Below are 17,704 nucleotides of genomic sequence, written 5' to 3' on the forward strand. Positions count from 1 at the left end.
TTACCTCCATGCAAATCAGTTGTTCACATCAAAATAAACAAAAAACATTTTTAGAGGTTGTAAAGATTGCTCAGTGCATATTTGTGCTACATTTTCAGTTATTTTGTATATTTTATTTGATACTTTTATGTTATGAGAATTCTGCAGACATGTAAGCTTGCAAAAACTGTAAAAGCTAGGTAGCGATCTATGAAAAGTAGAACTTTTGATTATAGCTTGTGCGCGAACTAAATGGGGAAATTTAATATTATAATGAATATTAAAGCTAATTGATTATACATATAATTATAAATTATACAGTTGGAATGGGATTTTACATGTTTCAATTGATCAGACTGCTGTTTATAACTATATCCGAGAATAAGTCACAAAAATGTACTTTAGCAGCAATTAAAAAAATATCAATGCTGCCAAAGAGAGAAAAATAACCAAATTTTTAATTCATTCTTAAGCGTCAGTTAAAAAATCACACAAAAAGTCAACATGTAGCCTAACTTGTAAAACTACAGGACATTTGAAAATATATGTGCATTAGTTTAGTCTATATGCTGACAACCTGACTTGAGAGTAGCTGTTTTTAAATAGTTAATTAATTTTGTTGATTGTGTGATTTAACACTGACATATATTTGACAGATATTTGATTATGCTCCTCACATCAAAGTCCATTGGAAGAGCAGAATCACAAATGTGTTACTCACAACTATGAAGTTAGAATGCAGTTTTCATGCTGGAATTGTGAAAAGAGCTATATAACAAAATATGTATTTGATAAAATTGTATAATATAATAATACCACGATAATGATACTTGTTTGTCTTTTTCTTTACCCCCACATTTCTTAAAATATATATTTTGATTTATTTTGCTAGTCTTACATATTACTAAACTGTAACTTTTAACATTCACTTAAAATCTGTTGCTTTTCTGTTTGAAAATTGTGTGTGTGCGTGCATGCATGTGTATGTGTCTGTGCGTGTGTGTGTGTGTGTAGACCACTGGATGGAATCTAAAATGATTCACTTAGATCATATTTCAAAGAAAAGAAAAATGGAAATAAAGAAAGAAAGCTTGTTTTATGACAACTTCTCTGCTGTTGAAAAATAATGTGCTAAGCAACCCTATTAACAAATAGTTTGATTAAGTTTGGCTTACTTTGTGACTATTTGTCCTATCTAATTAAGCAAACGTTTTTCCTCACTTCTCTGCCCATCTTCCCTCTCTCTCCTCTTTAAGAGCAAATATTCATCCATAGACAGAAACATTTATTGCTGAATCACACAATATATACAATCACAGTATGCTCTATGCATACATATTTACTTTCATAAACCCATCAGACATTTCCATATTTATATACCACATTATTTCATTATACTCAAGCCAGATGCATTTATTTATTCAAAATGATTCCATAGCCTGGAGCTCAAGCCTGTCATTCTGCTGTATGTTAACAGCTATGACAGGCAAGGCTATCCTTGCAGGCTTACCTGGAGTTATTATTCCTTATAGCTCCAGGAACTCAGCAAGAATCACCACCCTATCTGGTGTTATTCTAACACTGATTTTGTATGCAGTTCTTATATATTTACTAAGTCTGTAGCATATTACTTTCTCTGTTTTCTGTTTGGCCATTGTATAATCTCATATAAGAAATACTGGAAATAATTCAGCATTGAAAACATTGGAGACCTGCATTGTAATTAAAAAAAAATACTGTGAAGGTGAGCATTTTAAACAAATTGCCAATTTGTCCACATACAGAGGCATGCTTTATTAACTCCATAAAATACATATTTGTTTTCAGCAATGCTTACAGGGGTAGCGCTTTTAAACAGAACAATGTGGTGTGCACATACACAGAAGTGTTTTGTTAGTGGCATTATACAAATATTTGCTTACACACACTCTTCATTCGCTCCTTTACCATTCATGCTTTCATAAACGCAAGCAGGCACTTCTACATTCATACACACACTCTTCATTCACTCCTTTACCGTTCGCTCTCTCATACACACAAGCAGGCACTTCTACATTCATACATACACTCTTCATTCACTCCTTTACCGTTTGCTCTCTCGTACACACAAGCAGGCACTCGTACATTCATACACACACTCTGCATTCACTCCTTTACCATTCACTCTCTCATACACCCAAGCAGGCACTTCTACATTCATACACACACTCTTCATTCACTCCCTTACCGTTCGCTCTCTCATACACACAAGCAGGCACTTTTACATGCATACACACTCTTCATTCACTCCTGTACCGTTCGATCTCTCATACACACACGCAGGCAGTTCTACATTCATACACACATTCTGCATTCGCTGCTTTACCGTTTAAAGCAGGCACTTCTACATTTATACAAACACTCTTCATTCACTCCTGTACCGTTCAATCTCTCATACACACACGCAGTCTCTTCTGCATTCATACACACACACACACACACACACACACACACACACACACACACACACACACACACACACACACACACACACTTCATTCTTTCCGCACGCACTTGGAATCAGCTTACCTTAATGTCAGCTTACCACAAGCAAAATAAGAGCAGGAAGAAGCAGTTGTTGGCCCAGGCAGAAGAAAATCAACGAGAACTTCCTGGTATAAATGCCGGTCTCTTGGTCTCCAATAGCGATCAATAAATAGAGGGATCCAGCAGCAGGTAAAATCTACTAATCTGCAAATATCAGCAAAAAGAAAGGAAATACCTGCTGCTGGACCCTGTATTTATTCGGGGAGAACAAAAGCAATTTAGATTTGGGGTGGAGGTGTTATGCAAGTGGTGGCTTGGATTGGAATAATCCAATTGGCTGCCACCACTTGCCTTATCAAATGTTTTAGAAGCTGATTTTCTTCAAAAAGTTTAATGTGAGCAGCGTGTAAAAACACACTGAATCTTAGGTATGTAAGGTAAATAACAAATTAGATTATGATTTCAGCATATTCTACACACTGCTCACATTACAAATTTACATTGCAATTTGTCATGCCAGGGGAAGGTACTCGGGGGTAACAGCTTGCAATTCCTATCATCTCACAGTGCACTCGGGTGTAAGCACAGAGGTGCTGTGAGACTGTACTCGGAGTTAATGAGTTAAGGCATATTCCCAACATTCCACCCAGTCAAAGGGAAGAAGCAGCTCAAGAAATACGAAAGCTGTCTTAAAAAAGAGTCATTCAAGCAGTCCCGCCTGACCAAATAGGATCCGGATTTTACTCAAGGTTCTTTGTAGTGCCAAAAAGACAGGAGACTGGAGACCAATTTTGGATCTCAGCATTCTGAACATATTTGTCAACCAAACAAAATTCCAGATGGTTACAGTTCAGTCCATCCTACCCTTCCTGGAGAAAGATGATTGGATGTGCTCAGTAGATCTTCAGGATGCGTATTACCACATAACGATGGACAAATGCTCCAAAAGATTTCTTCGTTTCCAGCTAGGAGCCAATCATTACCAATTCCAGGTGTTGCCTTTTGGACTCTCTACAGCCCCCTGAGTGTTCACCAAATGTATGGCAGTGGTAACAGCTCACTTGAGACTACAAGGATTCCGGGTGTTTCTGTACTTAGATGATTGGCTCCTTACTGCTCCCACCAAGTGTCTACTGGTTACAGCCTCAAACTACACTCTAAAACTAGCATAATACCTAGGAATCTCTATAAACAGGAAGAAATGCAGGTTGACACCTTCTCAAACCTTAGAATTTATACGAGCAACTTTTGATACCCAATCTTACCTAGTCTCCCTGCCAGATCACAGATTAGAAAGGCTGAGATCCCAACTCCAGGTGGTACGCTCTCAAGACAAGGTTCCAGCTCGGGCTGTCCTCCAACTTTTAGGATAAATGGCAGCATCAATTACAATAGTTCCCCTAGTGAGGCTACACATGAGACTTCTTCAGCGGCTCCTGCTAACACAGTGGTCCCCTTCGCACCATCCTATGTCCTTTCATATCTGCATAACAAAGCAATGCAAACAAGATTTAACTTGGTGGATAAAGCCAGAAAAAGATTTATGGAGTTGCCTTTCTCTGCATCTCAGCTCAAGGCCACAGTGACCATGGATGCTTCCCTGATGGTGGGGGCATTTTCAAGGAAAGACGGTCCAAGGCAGTTGGTCGACCATGGAGGCCAACCTGCATATCAGTGCTCTAGAACTGAGGGTGGTGCTTCTAGCATTGCAAGCATTCCAATCTGTCCTGCCATCAGGAACAATTGCTTTCCAGTCTGACAACATGTCAGTGATCTGATACATCAACAAACAAGGGGGAATCAAGTCCTACCCACTGTGTTGAGAGGCCATGAGAATTTGACAATGAATGATACCTTCTAGCTGCTTTCTGATAGCAATGCACATTCCCAGGACTTCCAAAGTGATTGCAGACAAACTGAGCAGATGTATCCTCCTGCCTCACGAGTGGTACCTCAATTCAGCTGTAGCGGCAAAGATCTTCAGCCGCTGGGACCAGCCTTGCTGTGACCTATTCACCTCTCCAGCAAATCACAAATGCAGCAGCTACTTTGCCTTAATTCCTCTGCAGGGGGAGTCCCCGAGGGACATTCTAATACATGATTGGCCCACAGGACTTCTGTATGCCTTCCCTCCCTTTCCCCTGATCCCTCAGTTTCTAAAGAAGGCCCTTCAGCTGAGAAGCAGAGTAATCCTCATTGCACCCTACTGGCCCTGACAAATCTGTTTTCCCTTCCTTTGGCCTCACCTAGTATGCCAACCCTGGATTCTGGATCCATCTCCGGAATTAGTCTCACACCCGCAGGGGTTGATTCACCCAAACATATCCAGTTTCAAGCTGACAGCTTGGTTTCTCCACTTCCAGTAATTTCCAGGCAGAGTTACCTTACCTCCCCGGTATGTAACATTCTTATGGCTTCACAAACCAGGAAAATCTATCTTAGCAAGTGGAAGAGATTCCTTATTTGGTCCCGACAGAGAGAACTAGACCCTTGCTCAGCTCCTGTTAGTGTGGTTTTGGATTATTTGTCAGGTCTTCTTCATTCAGGAGCAGCAGCCTCAACCATTAGAGTACATTTGGCTGCTATCTCAAACTTCTATAATGGATTCCAAGACTCATCCTTAATCTCCCATTGTCTTTGTAAAACCTTCTTGAAAGGGGTCTCGCATATCAGACCACCTTTCAAAGAACTGATCGATCTTTGGAGTCTAACACTAGTACTGCAGTCCCTGACACAAGCACCTTTCGAACCTGCTGCCACTTGTGATATAAAGTTCTTTTCCCGGAAATACTTATTTTTCGTAGCCATCACCACAGCAAGATGCATATCTTCAGGCCTTGTGTGTAAAGCGCCCTTACATGGTCTCCATAAGGACAGAGTATCAGTCTGGACTAACCCTTCATTCCTGCCCAGAATTATCTCAGAATTGACAATTAACCAGACCATTGACCTACCAGTCTGTACTCCAAACTACTCAAAGGAGAATACTGGCTTCATTTTCTGGATGTACATAGACATTTAAAATTTTTATCTGGATAGAACTAAATCAGTATGTACATCAAAACACTTTGTTTCCTGTTTAGGTCCTAAATTGGGTGACTCTGTTTCTAAAGTAACCTTATCTAAGTGGTTGAGAAATTACATAAGTTTTGTCTACCAACATAATCAAATTTCTCTAATGAAATAAGTCAAAGCACACTCCACCAGATCAATGACGACTTCTGTAGCTTTTTACTCCAGGGCTTCAATGGATTATATCTGTGCAGCTGCAACTTGGTCTACCCCTCATACCTTTATCACTCATTACAAATTGGATTTGGTCTCCAGGGGGAGAGCATCCTTTGGTTCAGTGGTACTCAGGAACATCCTTCCATAAGGGCCACCCAGGATATAAAGAAGCTAGGGACTCTGTTCCATCACTATAGAATGAATGAAGAGTAACGACATCAGATAAAGAAGTTATGTTCTTACCATAATGTTCCATCTGTGTTGTTCATCTTCATTCATTCATTACGTCCCACCCTCCTTTCCCCTCCAAGGTGCTCCTGGAGGTCCAGATTTGGTCCAAATCCCACATTGGGGACCTGCTCAGAAAAAGTCTCTGCTTTCTTTATTACGGGCAAACTCGATCTGAGGTAACAGGTACAAGGGCACTATGGGAAAAACTTAACTCAAGAGTTTTTTAGCTGGCACGAGCTTGTTATAAGGCCAACTCAGTTCTGAGGACAGAACCGACATCCATCAGTAAAGAATGAATGAAGATGAACAACACAGACGGAATGTTATGGTAAGAACATAACTTCTTTTTCTTTTACCATCAGAAGAACATCAAGAACAGTCTTTGAGAATTAGAAATTTTGAACATTGGGTTATAATAATCAGAGTTACTGAAGGTTAGCAGGCCATAAACTTGACAGTAAAAGCTATGCACCTCTGAATCAGACTCTAGAGTGAAAGTTTACTGTAAAGGACCACAGTAACTGTTTTTTGAGTGAGTTTTCACATAATTCACTCAAATTTCAACTGTGCTGATGCCGTTGATAGTGCTGCAAAATTCCATAACATACATGCAATGAGTACTATGATTCAGGCTTTCTACCTTTAAAAATGAAATATGTTAATTGGGCCAGTCTAGATACCCTCTTCTAGAGTGAGGTCCAGTTTGGACAGCCTTTCCAGGGCCTAGTTGAAGACAAGAAAAAAAAATAAAGCAGATGCTGACCTCCTTGGACAATTTGCATAATATTACCCAGCTTCCACCTCTTCTTCTAAGCCAACTCAGTTCCCCATGAAGAGTACCCCCCCCCCCATACAACATGAGGATGGTTGTCAAGAATTGGTCAGTTTCCTGCTCTGCCTGCAATGGATGCCAAGAGGCAGACTTTGCAGGCACTGCTAAAGCAGTTCTGTCATTTCCTCTGGATCTGCAGGCAAGTTTGCCCTTGTTTGGAGAACCATGACCACGATATAGTGGAGGCCATCCTCTACATGATCATGCATCCTGCACAGAGCAGTTGAAAACAGCCCAGGCATTTCTCAAAATGTTTGCAAAGCTTCTTTCCCCTTTAGAGTAGGGGGTATTTATCTGTTGCTTTTTTAATTCTGTGGGGTAAGAGGTCTAGAGGTTGACAGTTTTCTGATTTATTTTGACACACAGGGATTTCCAAGAAGTACATCAGTTATATTATATTTAAAATAATGATCTTCAAGGGATCATGCCCTTTAATTGTGCCACTAATTAGGGCAGATGCCTTTTAACACATAATTGTCTGGGGACCTCATGAGGCTGTTTTGGTTTACTATGGGTGGGCTTCCTTTTCAATATAAGGTGATGCTATCCACTATCTTCTATATGCCCAAAGCATTTACAAGGGCGGTTGTTGAAGTTGCATTTGCCTTACATAAAAAATAACTTGTATTCTCTTCTTGAATGACTAGATTCTGATATACCTAGCTAGAGATTGTCTTGTAGCAGCTTTTGCATTGCCCTTTCATGGTTGTAGGCTCTGGATCTAACTCTACACCAAGCAAACACTTCTATGCTCCCAACACAGATAATTCTCTTTAAAAGGAAGAGTCAGGCACATTTCAGTGTTGTTCTTTCCTGCCCACAAAGAAGGCCCAGGAAGTCATATCCTTGGAAACATAGCTTAGTATTCAGAAGTTGTTGGGGTAAAAGCTTGGATGATTTTGTGCTTTTTGAGTCCCACAGAAGTCATTATCTTCACCATCCCTTTTCCAGCTTATGGATGAAGGTGTTTCAGTGGACACTGTGGTGTCACTGGCTTTAGACTTATTTTAGTGTCATGGACCTTCTGCTACCATCACACTCCTGTCTCTAGGTTCTAAGGTTGTAGATTCTGCACACTAATCTCTTTATGTGTTACCTCTCAAACAGCTGACATGTTTGCTGTCCCTGAAGACATATGTTTCATTAATGGGTTGGTATCCCACTTGGGCTCCTTTCTAGTGTGGGGAAGAGCAGGCTGCAAGAATGGGAGCTTTCCATAAATCTGTAGGGACAGTGTTCTTTGCTCTTCAAGCTTTGGAAAGCAAACTGAGAGAGAGAGAGGGAGAGAGAGAGAGAGAGAGGCACAGAGAGAGAGAGAGGGAGATATAGAGACACCTTTGTTCTTCCTCTTCTACTTTGCCCATAAAGTTACACAGTGGTATAGTATGTGAGAAAATATGCTTAAATACCATGTGCAGAGAGGGAATGATGACTTGGCAGTGGGTTATAGACTAGGACTTCTTTTGTGAAACTCCATAGCTGAGGAAATTAAACATGCAGATGGACTCCCTCTCTTTCATTTCTTATTTTTTTCTTCTGTTTCATTTCTTGACCTAATGTGGAGACCAGCAGTAGAGTACTCTGTGTGACCAAGTTCTTATTAGAATAGGCTCCCCAAAATTTTGGCCATTTTGCCACATTGGAGAACATGTATTTCCTGCAGATGTTCTTCATCTCACATTGCTGCAGTCCTTACACTTGGGTAGTCCGCTGTCCTCGGTCGGCCCGAATATCAAAGTATTAGGCTGACGTCGGTCAAGGCGCTTAAGACTGACATCAGGACGTCAGGGTACAAATGCGCATGACCGACGTCATATCCTCAGTCTTTTTTGCCGCATGGTCCGATGCAGAAGCAGCGTTGCAAGTGCCGTTCGGCGTTCTGAAATTTTTCGGAGTTTCAGACCGAGTCAAAGTTGGCTAAGTACCCGTTGGGGAATATTTTAGTTTTTCTTGCCTCAGTGGTTTACCGGATGTCAGAAAAAGTGAATAACTGTATTTCTTGTGGGAAGCAGATACCGCATAGAGATTATCATACTTTGTGTATTCCTTGTTTGGGGCCTGAGCACGGCGTTGTTGGGTGTCGCTTTTGTGTTAGGTTTAATAAGCGCACTATTAGCGAAGGTTAGATTGTGCCAGGTTGGTCTTGGAAGCGGTGCAATTACAATATGCCGCCGGATGCTCCGGCGCGCTTCGAAGAAGCGCAAAGACAAAGCAGCTAAACCCAGGCAAGAAGAGTCATCCGTGCGGACGCCGGTTCTTTAGGCGTCAGTGGAACCGGTGGTTCCACGAGGCTTCTCTGGAGTCCCAGGGGAGACTTTGATATTGCAGGATGTGGCCTCTCAGGAGGCAGGTCAGGCTGAAGGGGCTTCTCAGGTTACTGTACTCCCTCCCTTCCTAGGGTGGTTAGGCCCTCTCCTTCTGTTTCCAAGGCTTCTCCCAGAGGCAGGCCAGGTTTAGCTTCTGTTGGTGTCACTCCTAGTTCTTCAGGATCTGTGCCCAAGAAGCACATGCTCAAAATGGCAGAAGATTTAATTACTTTGATTAGAGGTTCTTTGCCCCTCCTGATAAGAGGCCTAGGGTGGAACCAGAGTTGGGGAGTTTTGAGCAGGTTTGGATGTTTCAGAGTCTTGACTGAAGACTTGCAGGAGTATTCTCCTTATTCTGATTCTGATGTGGATGATTCTACTCCTTCTGCTTCTCCTCCAGAGGATTTTTCTTTTCAGAGACTCTTCATTCCATGAGGGAACATTTTAAGTGGGAAGGTCAGGACTTCTCTGATTCCAGGAAAAGGCTTAGGGAATTTTTGCTTTTACCCCAGCATAGGCCTTTGGCTATACCACCTGTTCTGGATGTTGTGGAAGATGTGTTTGCAGAGGCTTCACTTAATCCTGATTCTTTGCCTCCTGCTCCTGTTAAACCCGGACAGGTATTACAGGGTGCCTGAAGCTCATAAATATCTGTATAAGAGTTCTAGGGCGGACCCAGAAACAGTTAGTCAGGGACCTAAGGGTGTCAAGGCCTCTGTGGTAAAAAATCCGGTTCCTCCAGATAAAGAGGCCAGAGCTTTGGATAGATGGGGAAAGAAAGTCTATACTTCTTCCACCTTAGCTATGAGGGCTTTGAATTGCCAGTTTCACATGTTGAAATATCAAAACTATCTTCTTTCTCAATTGAAGTCTAAGGTAGATGCTCTGGCGGAAGGCATTGAGTGTAAAGAATTACAAGATTTGGTACATGTTTCTGAACAGGTGGGTAAGCATTCTTTACAATGTGGATTTGATGCTGTACAGGCCTCGTCTAGGGTGGCTGCCACTGGGTCAGTTCTTCGCAGGCACGCCTGGCTGAGGGATCAGAACTTATCTGACCATGTTAAGACAAGGATTTTAGATGCTCCTTTACAGTCTGATGTATTGTTTGGTTCACCTGTGGAGGCAGTTTTAAAGAAAATGGAAGACAAGGCTAAGTCTATGCAGACTGTTAAAGATTTTTGCAAGTTCAGCCTCCAAGTTTAGTAGGAATTGGCCTGCTAAGGGGTGGGCGTATCCTTCTTATGATTCACAGTCTAGGGAAGATCTAGGCGTGGTAGGGGTAGAGCTCAGGGCTCTTTCAGACCTAGAACAGGGAGTTCACCTGCACAGTCTTCGAGTGAGGGCAGGGGCCAGTCCTTTCGTAAACAGGCCCAATGACCTACCTTTTCAGCTGCCAGAGCCTTCTTGTCTGGCAGCACCTTTGGGAGGAAGGTTGGCACTCTTCAAAGAAAATTGGAGTTTAATTACCCAGGACAGATGGGTATTGGATATTATACACCAAGGTTACAGGTTTTATTTCCATACCTTGCCTCCTTTCAAAGGCATGCCAGACGTTCCTCCTCAGCACAGAATAGAGGCACACAAACAAATTTCTCTGCTGCTGCAAATAGGGGCCATACAGCCGGTCCCTCTGCCAGAAGTAGGCCTAGGATTTTATTCTCGCCTGTTCCTAGTACCAAAGAAGGGGAACACGTGGAGACCAATTTTGGATTTATCTATCCTCAACACTTATCTGGACATTCCCAAGTTCAAAATGTTGACGTTACAACAGCTTTTACCTCTGCTGGGCAAAGATCACTGGATGGTGACTCTGGATCTCAAGGAAGCTTACCTTCATGTTCCTATCAGGCTAAGTTGCAGGAAGTATCTGCGTTTTCGAGCTGGGACTTCTCATTATCAGTTCTCTGCATTGCCCTTTGGCTTATCTACTGCCAGAGTGTTCACAAAGGTTCTGGCTCCAGTGATAGCTTTCTTCAGGCTAAAAGGAATACAGATCTATCCTTATTTGGACGATTGCCTGATTATGGCCAAAGGAAGGGACGAGCTTCTTCATCATTTGCAATATGTGATAGCAGTGCTAAGATGCCTGGGGTATTCTGTGAACGAAATAAAGTCCAGTCTAGTACCCTCTCAAGACATGTGCTTTCTGGGTGTGAGACTGAATACAGCATCCCAGATGGCCTTTTTGACCCCGGACAAACAAAAGAATCTTTCCCTTTACTTCCTTCAATTGTCTCATCAGTCCAGGCTGACTGCAAGGACAGTCCTTCAAGCCTTGGGGTTCATGGCATCTTGTATTCTGGTGCTTCCCAATGCCAAACTGCATATGAGGAAGCTACAATGGTATCTCAAAAATGTATGGACACAGCACTGCCAAGATATGGACACTGTCATTCAGATAATACCTTGCATTCAAAAGGAATTTTTGTGGTGGGCTCAGGAATGTCACCTAAACAAGGGACTCTCTGTGACCCGGCCAGAGGCGAGTCAGATTCTAACGACAGATGCCTCAGACAAAGCTTGGGGAGCTCATCTAAATGGAAAGTGGCCTGCCAGACTACAACATCTACATATCAACTTGAAGGAGATGTTAGCAGTCCAATTTGCATTAATAGCTTTCAAGGATTTACTTCTTCCAGGGCAGATGTTGGTTCTAACAGACAACACAACTGTCATGTGGTACATCAACAAGCAAGGGGAACACATTCTTATCCTCTATGCAGACAAGCAATGATTTTGTGGGAGACTGCTCTCAGTTTACAGCTCAATCTTCAGGCAAGGTTTCTGCGGGAGCACAGAACTCCTTAGCAGATGTGTTGAGCAGACGAATTATGGATCCCCACGAGTGGAAATTGGATCCTCATGTATTTCAGAAATTGACAGTGTCATGGGGAACTCCAGACATAGATCTGTTCGCTTCTCCACTAAACTACCAGCTGCCAAAGTTTTGCACAAAAGGTTTCATCCACAGCTTGGAAAGTGGATGCTCTTTCTTTCAATTGGAGCAATCTTCATGTGTATGCCTTTCCACCTCTGCCTCTCCTCCCAAAGGTACTCCTAAAGGTCAGACAGGACAAGCCAAAGATGATTCTAATAGCTCCAGATTGGCCTCGACAGCACTGGTACCCATTACTGAGAAGTCTGGTTGGAGCCTCCATGGCCTTTGCCTTGATTGCACACCTGCTGTCTCAAGAGAACAGTCATTTACTCAATGTCAAACTTCACTCTCTTCACCTAACAGCCTGGCATATTCTGTTTTAAACCCTGGAGGGTCTCAGCTTCCAGCAAGTTTTGAATGTTATTTTGGAGGCCAGAAGGCCTAGTACAAGGAAAGTATCATAGATAAATGGAAGAGATTTTTATTTTGGAGTGCAGCAAAGGAATTTGATGTTGCTAAGCCTAATTTAAGTGTGGCTTTTCAATATCTTGCTGAGTTACTGGACAAAGGTTTGTCCTTCTCTTCTATTAAGATTCATGCTGCAGCAATTTCTGCTCACTATGACTGTGATCCACCATTGTTTTCTCATCCTTTGTTTAAGCAATTCCTTAGAGGGCAAAGAATATAAGACCCCAGCGTAGAGCTCCTACTCCTGCTTGGGATCTCAATTTTGTGTTGGAGAAACTCACTCTACAACCTTTTGAGCCTACAGCTACTGCCGAGTTGAAATATTTATCATGGAAGACTGCTTTTTGTTGGCCATTACCTCTGCGAGAAGGGTTTCTGAATTACAGGCCCTTATGGCAGTTGAGCCTTTCTTAATTTTCCATAAGGATAGGGTATCTTCACGTACTAATCCTTCCTTTATGCCTAAGGTGGTTTCTAGTGTGGCTTTAAACCAAACTATTCATTTGCCTACTTTTTATGCAAACCCCAAAATAAAGGGGAAAAGATTTTGCACACCTTGGATATACACAGGCAGTTGCGATATTATTTGAGCAGAACTAAAGGGTTCAGGCAGTCTCAGCAGTTGTTTGTTTCTTTTGCTTTGGGTTCTCAGGGCAAGCCTGTGTCAAAACAAACTATTTCTAAGTGGATTGGGTTTTGTATTGCTTTCTGTTATTCCCATCATGGTAAGGAGATTCCAGCTGGGATTAGGCTTCATTCCACTAGAGCTACTGCCACTTCTACAGCTGTTTTAAGGGGTGGCAACTAAAGATATTTTGGAGGCAGCTACTTGGAGTTCAGTGCATACTTTCTCTAAGCATTACCACCTTCCACTTTACTCTAAATCTAGGGCTGGGTTTGCCACTGCAATTTTACAGGGCATTTTGGCAGCTCCTACTGCTTTATAGTTTTGCCATCCTCCCTTACCTCTGCTTTGGGATTCTACTCAAGTGTAAGGACTGCAGCAATGTGAGATGAAGAACATAGTACAGTTTTGTACCTACCATAAATGTAGATGTTCGAAGATCCACATTGCTGCAGTCAAATTTACCCTCCCTCCTTCCCCTCTGTTGTTAGAGGCAGTTGTGTGGTTTGGGTTGTAAATATTGTGGATATTGTATATATTGTACATATGATTAGTGCAAGGGTGGTTGGCTGTTTTTTGCTGTCTTTTGGTTTTGACCTTTCTGTTTAGGGTCTTCTGACATCTGGGGCAAGAAAAGACTGAGGATATGACGTCGGTCATGCGCATTTGTACCCTGACGTCCTGATGTCAGTCTTAAGCGCCTTGACCAACGTCAGCCTAATACTTTGATATTCGGGCCGACCGAGGACAGCGGACTACCCAAGTGTAAGGACTGCAGCAATGTGGATCTTCGAACATCTACATTTATGGTAGGTACAAAACTGTACTTTCTGCTGTATTCAGTAGACTAGAATGGAGTTGATGACACCCCTTCAGTAGCTAGTGTCTTAAAACTTAAATCTTATATTGTTTAGCTAACATTTAATCATGTGTGTGTTTATCAGGCATTGTCTAACAAATTTTTTTTAGCAGAAGCTGTTAATTATGCATAGGCTTGTGAAAGTTCATTTTGTGTTATTAATGTGTGGTTTGTAAATTTAAAAACAGTCTTTTAAAAAATTTTTGGGCAGGAAGTTTGTAATTTTTTATGTGTTTTTTTCTTTAAGCAGTTACCTATGATGCATAAACCATGTGACTATAGGGAGGGGTATTTAAAGATGGTGCTTGTGCTTATGCATTTGATTCTGATGAAGTATTTTTATACAAAAGTGCTCAATCCTGTTGTGTTTTATTAAAGTACTGAAACTTTGGTTGGTCTGCATTTTTCATTCCTGGACCTTATTGCTGGTTGTGGATTTTGTTGATTCCTGTTTGTTTATTTTCTTGGTTACATAGCTAAAAAGAGTCCAGAGACCAGTCCAGTTACTTGATTAACAGATGATAAATGTAGATCAGTGTGTGTGTATGTGCCTTTAAGAAGCTATCCAAGGGCTTGCACAAGTGTATAAATACTGAGCATGTGTGAGCCTGACTGCCATTTTGTAGTTCACTGTTGAGATCTAAGCATGTATTTATATAAGGTCTGTCTGTTAACTGGTTCATTTATATTTTATGATGCTGCTGTCCTTCCTGATGTGTTTCTATGTATTAAACCATCTAAACGAAATACCCCACCTGCTTGTTATCTATGTTAGAGAAGGACGAGTGACATGGTGTCAGAAGTGGGATGTTTAAAAGGACATGGTATTAGAGGCAGCATAGCTAAAATGACTTAAAGCACTTGGTTGGAATTGGTGGAATATACAAGAGTGAATCATCTCTACAATATGCATATTTCACAAAACATTTCAAAAACGAATTTCAAATATTAAAACTTGCTCAATTCTATTTCTTATTGACAAAATGTAATCAATTTATTCTCAAAATTTTCCTGTAGCCTGCTAACTGATTTGCCTTATTCCATCTGTATAATACCTGTTAATAATGACAAATGGTTATATCTATTTACTGGAGCTTTTCTCCCCGGGTCTCTGCTGAAAAAGGGCTTCAGCTCAGTCAGACATTCCCAGTCAACAAATGTAAAATAAAATAAATAAATAATTTATTCACAAAATATGAAATGAGGCATACAGAACATTTTAAATGATATTTGCATAAAGCAATATGTACGATATTGATAAAAATTTTCAAATTACTTCTGAAAATGTTTGAAATAAAGTCCAAATTACATAAAACAAATAAATGGAAACAACCTCATTTTTCAATACATGCTTCGTGAATCGATATTTTTCATATTAATCAAAGATGTCCAATAAAGTGTTCATATGTTTGTGCAGTATTACAGTGAAGTTATTTCGCAAATTACAGCCATGACAGGGCAAATTTCGCAGAATATAGCCATTTCAGAGCATACTTCGTAAAGTACAGTATTTCAAAGAATTTATTCTGCACTTGAATGTTATTACAAGCTCACAGAACAGTTTATTCATACATAATTACAAGGGCCGTATTTTCAGTGTGTTTGTACATACTTTGTAGGCATGGCAGACAGGTTTTGAAACCCCTGCGCACTTGTGTTTGACAGTAATATTGCTGAGAACTGGAGAGTGTTTGAGCAAGAGTACATTTTCATACCGGCTGCATTTTCGATAAGGGTTACCATACAAAGGCATTTATTTATTCTACTTAATTTAGCTGGGTCAGAAGCTATAGAAAGGGAGTGTTCATTTGTGTATGCATCTGCTACCTATACAGGAGAAGGGGAAAACCATCATATTGTTGTACCGGCTAAGTCAAGGGAGTACCCAGAGTGCTTAAAACGTAAATTTAGAGAAATGTTTAACCCCAGAAAAATGCTACAATGGAAAGTCACTTATTTTACAGAAGGGATCAAATGCCTGGTGAAACTTTTGCAGCATATATAACTGACCTAAGAAATGAGGTTAAAACGTGCAGATTTTGTGACTTAAGGGATGAGTTGATAAAGGACAGACTTGCGTGTGGTATAAAAGATGATTCTGTGAGAAAAATTCTAGTTTGTGACTTGATTTAACTTTGAATAAGGCCATTGAGATTTGTCAGATAAGCGAGCTCACAGAAAAGCACACAAATATGCTTACAAATGAAAATAGCTCTAGAAGGCACAATGATAAAGCTCATGTTGATAGTATGCAGCACATGGTTAAAAGAAACAGGCCCAAGCACATGGCAGCAACTTTAGCCCCTGCAGCACTCACTGGTAAACTCCAGAACTTTCAGCAAATTCCAGAGTTCGCACAGTCTCAGTGAAGCATAGGAGTGAGTCAGGAAACTCAAAGCATGGGCCCCAACCCAGTTTCATTGCCAACTGTTGTAATTGTGGTGGAAGTCATGAATCTAGAAGGGAAAATGTTTAGCTTTTGGTCAGCAATGCCACAAATGCAATAAGTGGAATCATTTCAAAAGGTTCTATAAGTCAAAAGGCCTACATTCTTTTATTAAAAGGGAACATTTTAAGAAACGAGTTGATCAATTAGAAACCTGTAACCCTACTCTTTATGTTGATGGTATGTCAGTACTTCATGAAACAGTTAGTGCAGTAGATTTAAGGGCAAATAAGTATTTTGTACTCTGGATAAATGGCAAACCTGTAGGTCTCAAAGTTGGCACAGGTTCCAAGTGCAATGTTATGTCAACAGAAACATTTGCTAAAGTGTGTCATGGTGAAAGGCTTGATTTGGCAAGGTGTGCCATGCTTGTTGCTTATGGAGGTGAAGAAATTCAGATTGAATGCTCAGTAGTGCTTTCATGTTACTCTGCTGGAAGATGCTGCAACTTATTATTCTATGTGGTCAAGAGGCACGTGCAGTCATTATTAGGGCTCAGAGACAGTTTAAAAATGGGACTGCTTTCATTTAATAACGAAGTCCACCAAGTTAGTTTGAAAGACCACTACTCTAATTTCGCCCAGTACATTTTTTCTACCTATCTTTTCGAAGACAAACTAGGCAAACCTCCAGTTGTGTACTCCATGAAGTTAGACCCAGAGATCAGTCCAGTTATCTGGCCAGCACGTAAAGTTCCAGTAGCCATGCAGGACACAGTCAAAGCTGAGCTAGATAAAATGGTGTGATGAGGTTTGATTTGTCCAGTTGCAACTCCAACTGACTGGGTATCTTCCATGGTGGTAACTCATAAGAAAAGCACAGATGACATCAGAATATGTATTGATCTATGAAATTTGAACAAAGCAGCAAAAAGACCTCATCATCCAATGGACACAGTCAAAGAAGTCACAGCCTTGATGCTAAATGCCACCGTTTTTTTCTTTCTTAGATGCAAAGAGTTCATTTTGGCAAATTCAACTTGACAAAAAAATCATCATTGCTCACTACTTTCAGTACTCCGTTTGGCAGGTACAGATTTTTGAAAATGCCATTTGGGATAAATTCTGCAAGTGAAGTCTTTCAGCGTGCAATGGAGCAAATTTTTTCTGGGTATCCTTGTGATGTTATAGTAGTAGACAACCTACTAATAGCAGGTCATGGTGAAGCTGAGTATGACAGAAACCTCAGAAAAGTTTTAGAAAGGACACGTCAAGTGAATCCACAGAAATGCAAATTCAGACTACAAGAAGTTATTTATGTTGGTCATTTATTTACCCATTCAGGCCTACGACCAGACCCTACGAAGCAAACAGCCATTCTCAA

At 40.9% G+C, this 17,704-nt stretch overlaps 1 protein-coding gene across 2 annotated transcripts in view; it reads left to right on the forward strand.

Moving 5' to 3' along the window:
* The window catches only part of LOC122805531, a 2,823,268-nt gene that overhangs the window by 1,169,592 nt on the left and 1,635,972 nt on the right, over window positions 1–17,704 (forward strand). The gene's annotated exons all lie outside the window — the stretch shown is intronic.

The sequence above is a fragment of the Protopterus annectens genome, chromosome 6.part1, assembly GCF_019279795.1.
Source record: "Protopterus annectens isolate FY-2018-M chromosome 6.part1, PAN1.0, whole genome shotgun sequence".
NCBI classification, from domain to species: domain Eukaryota; kingdom Metazoa; phylum Chordata; order Ceratodontiformes; family Protopteridae; genus Protopterus; species Protopterus annectens.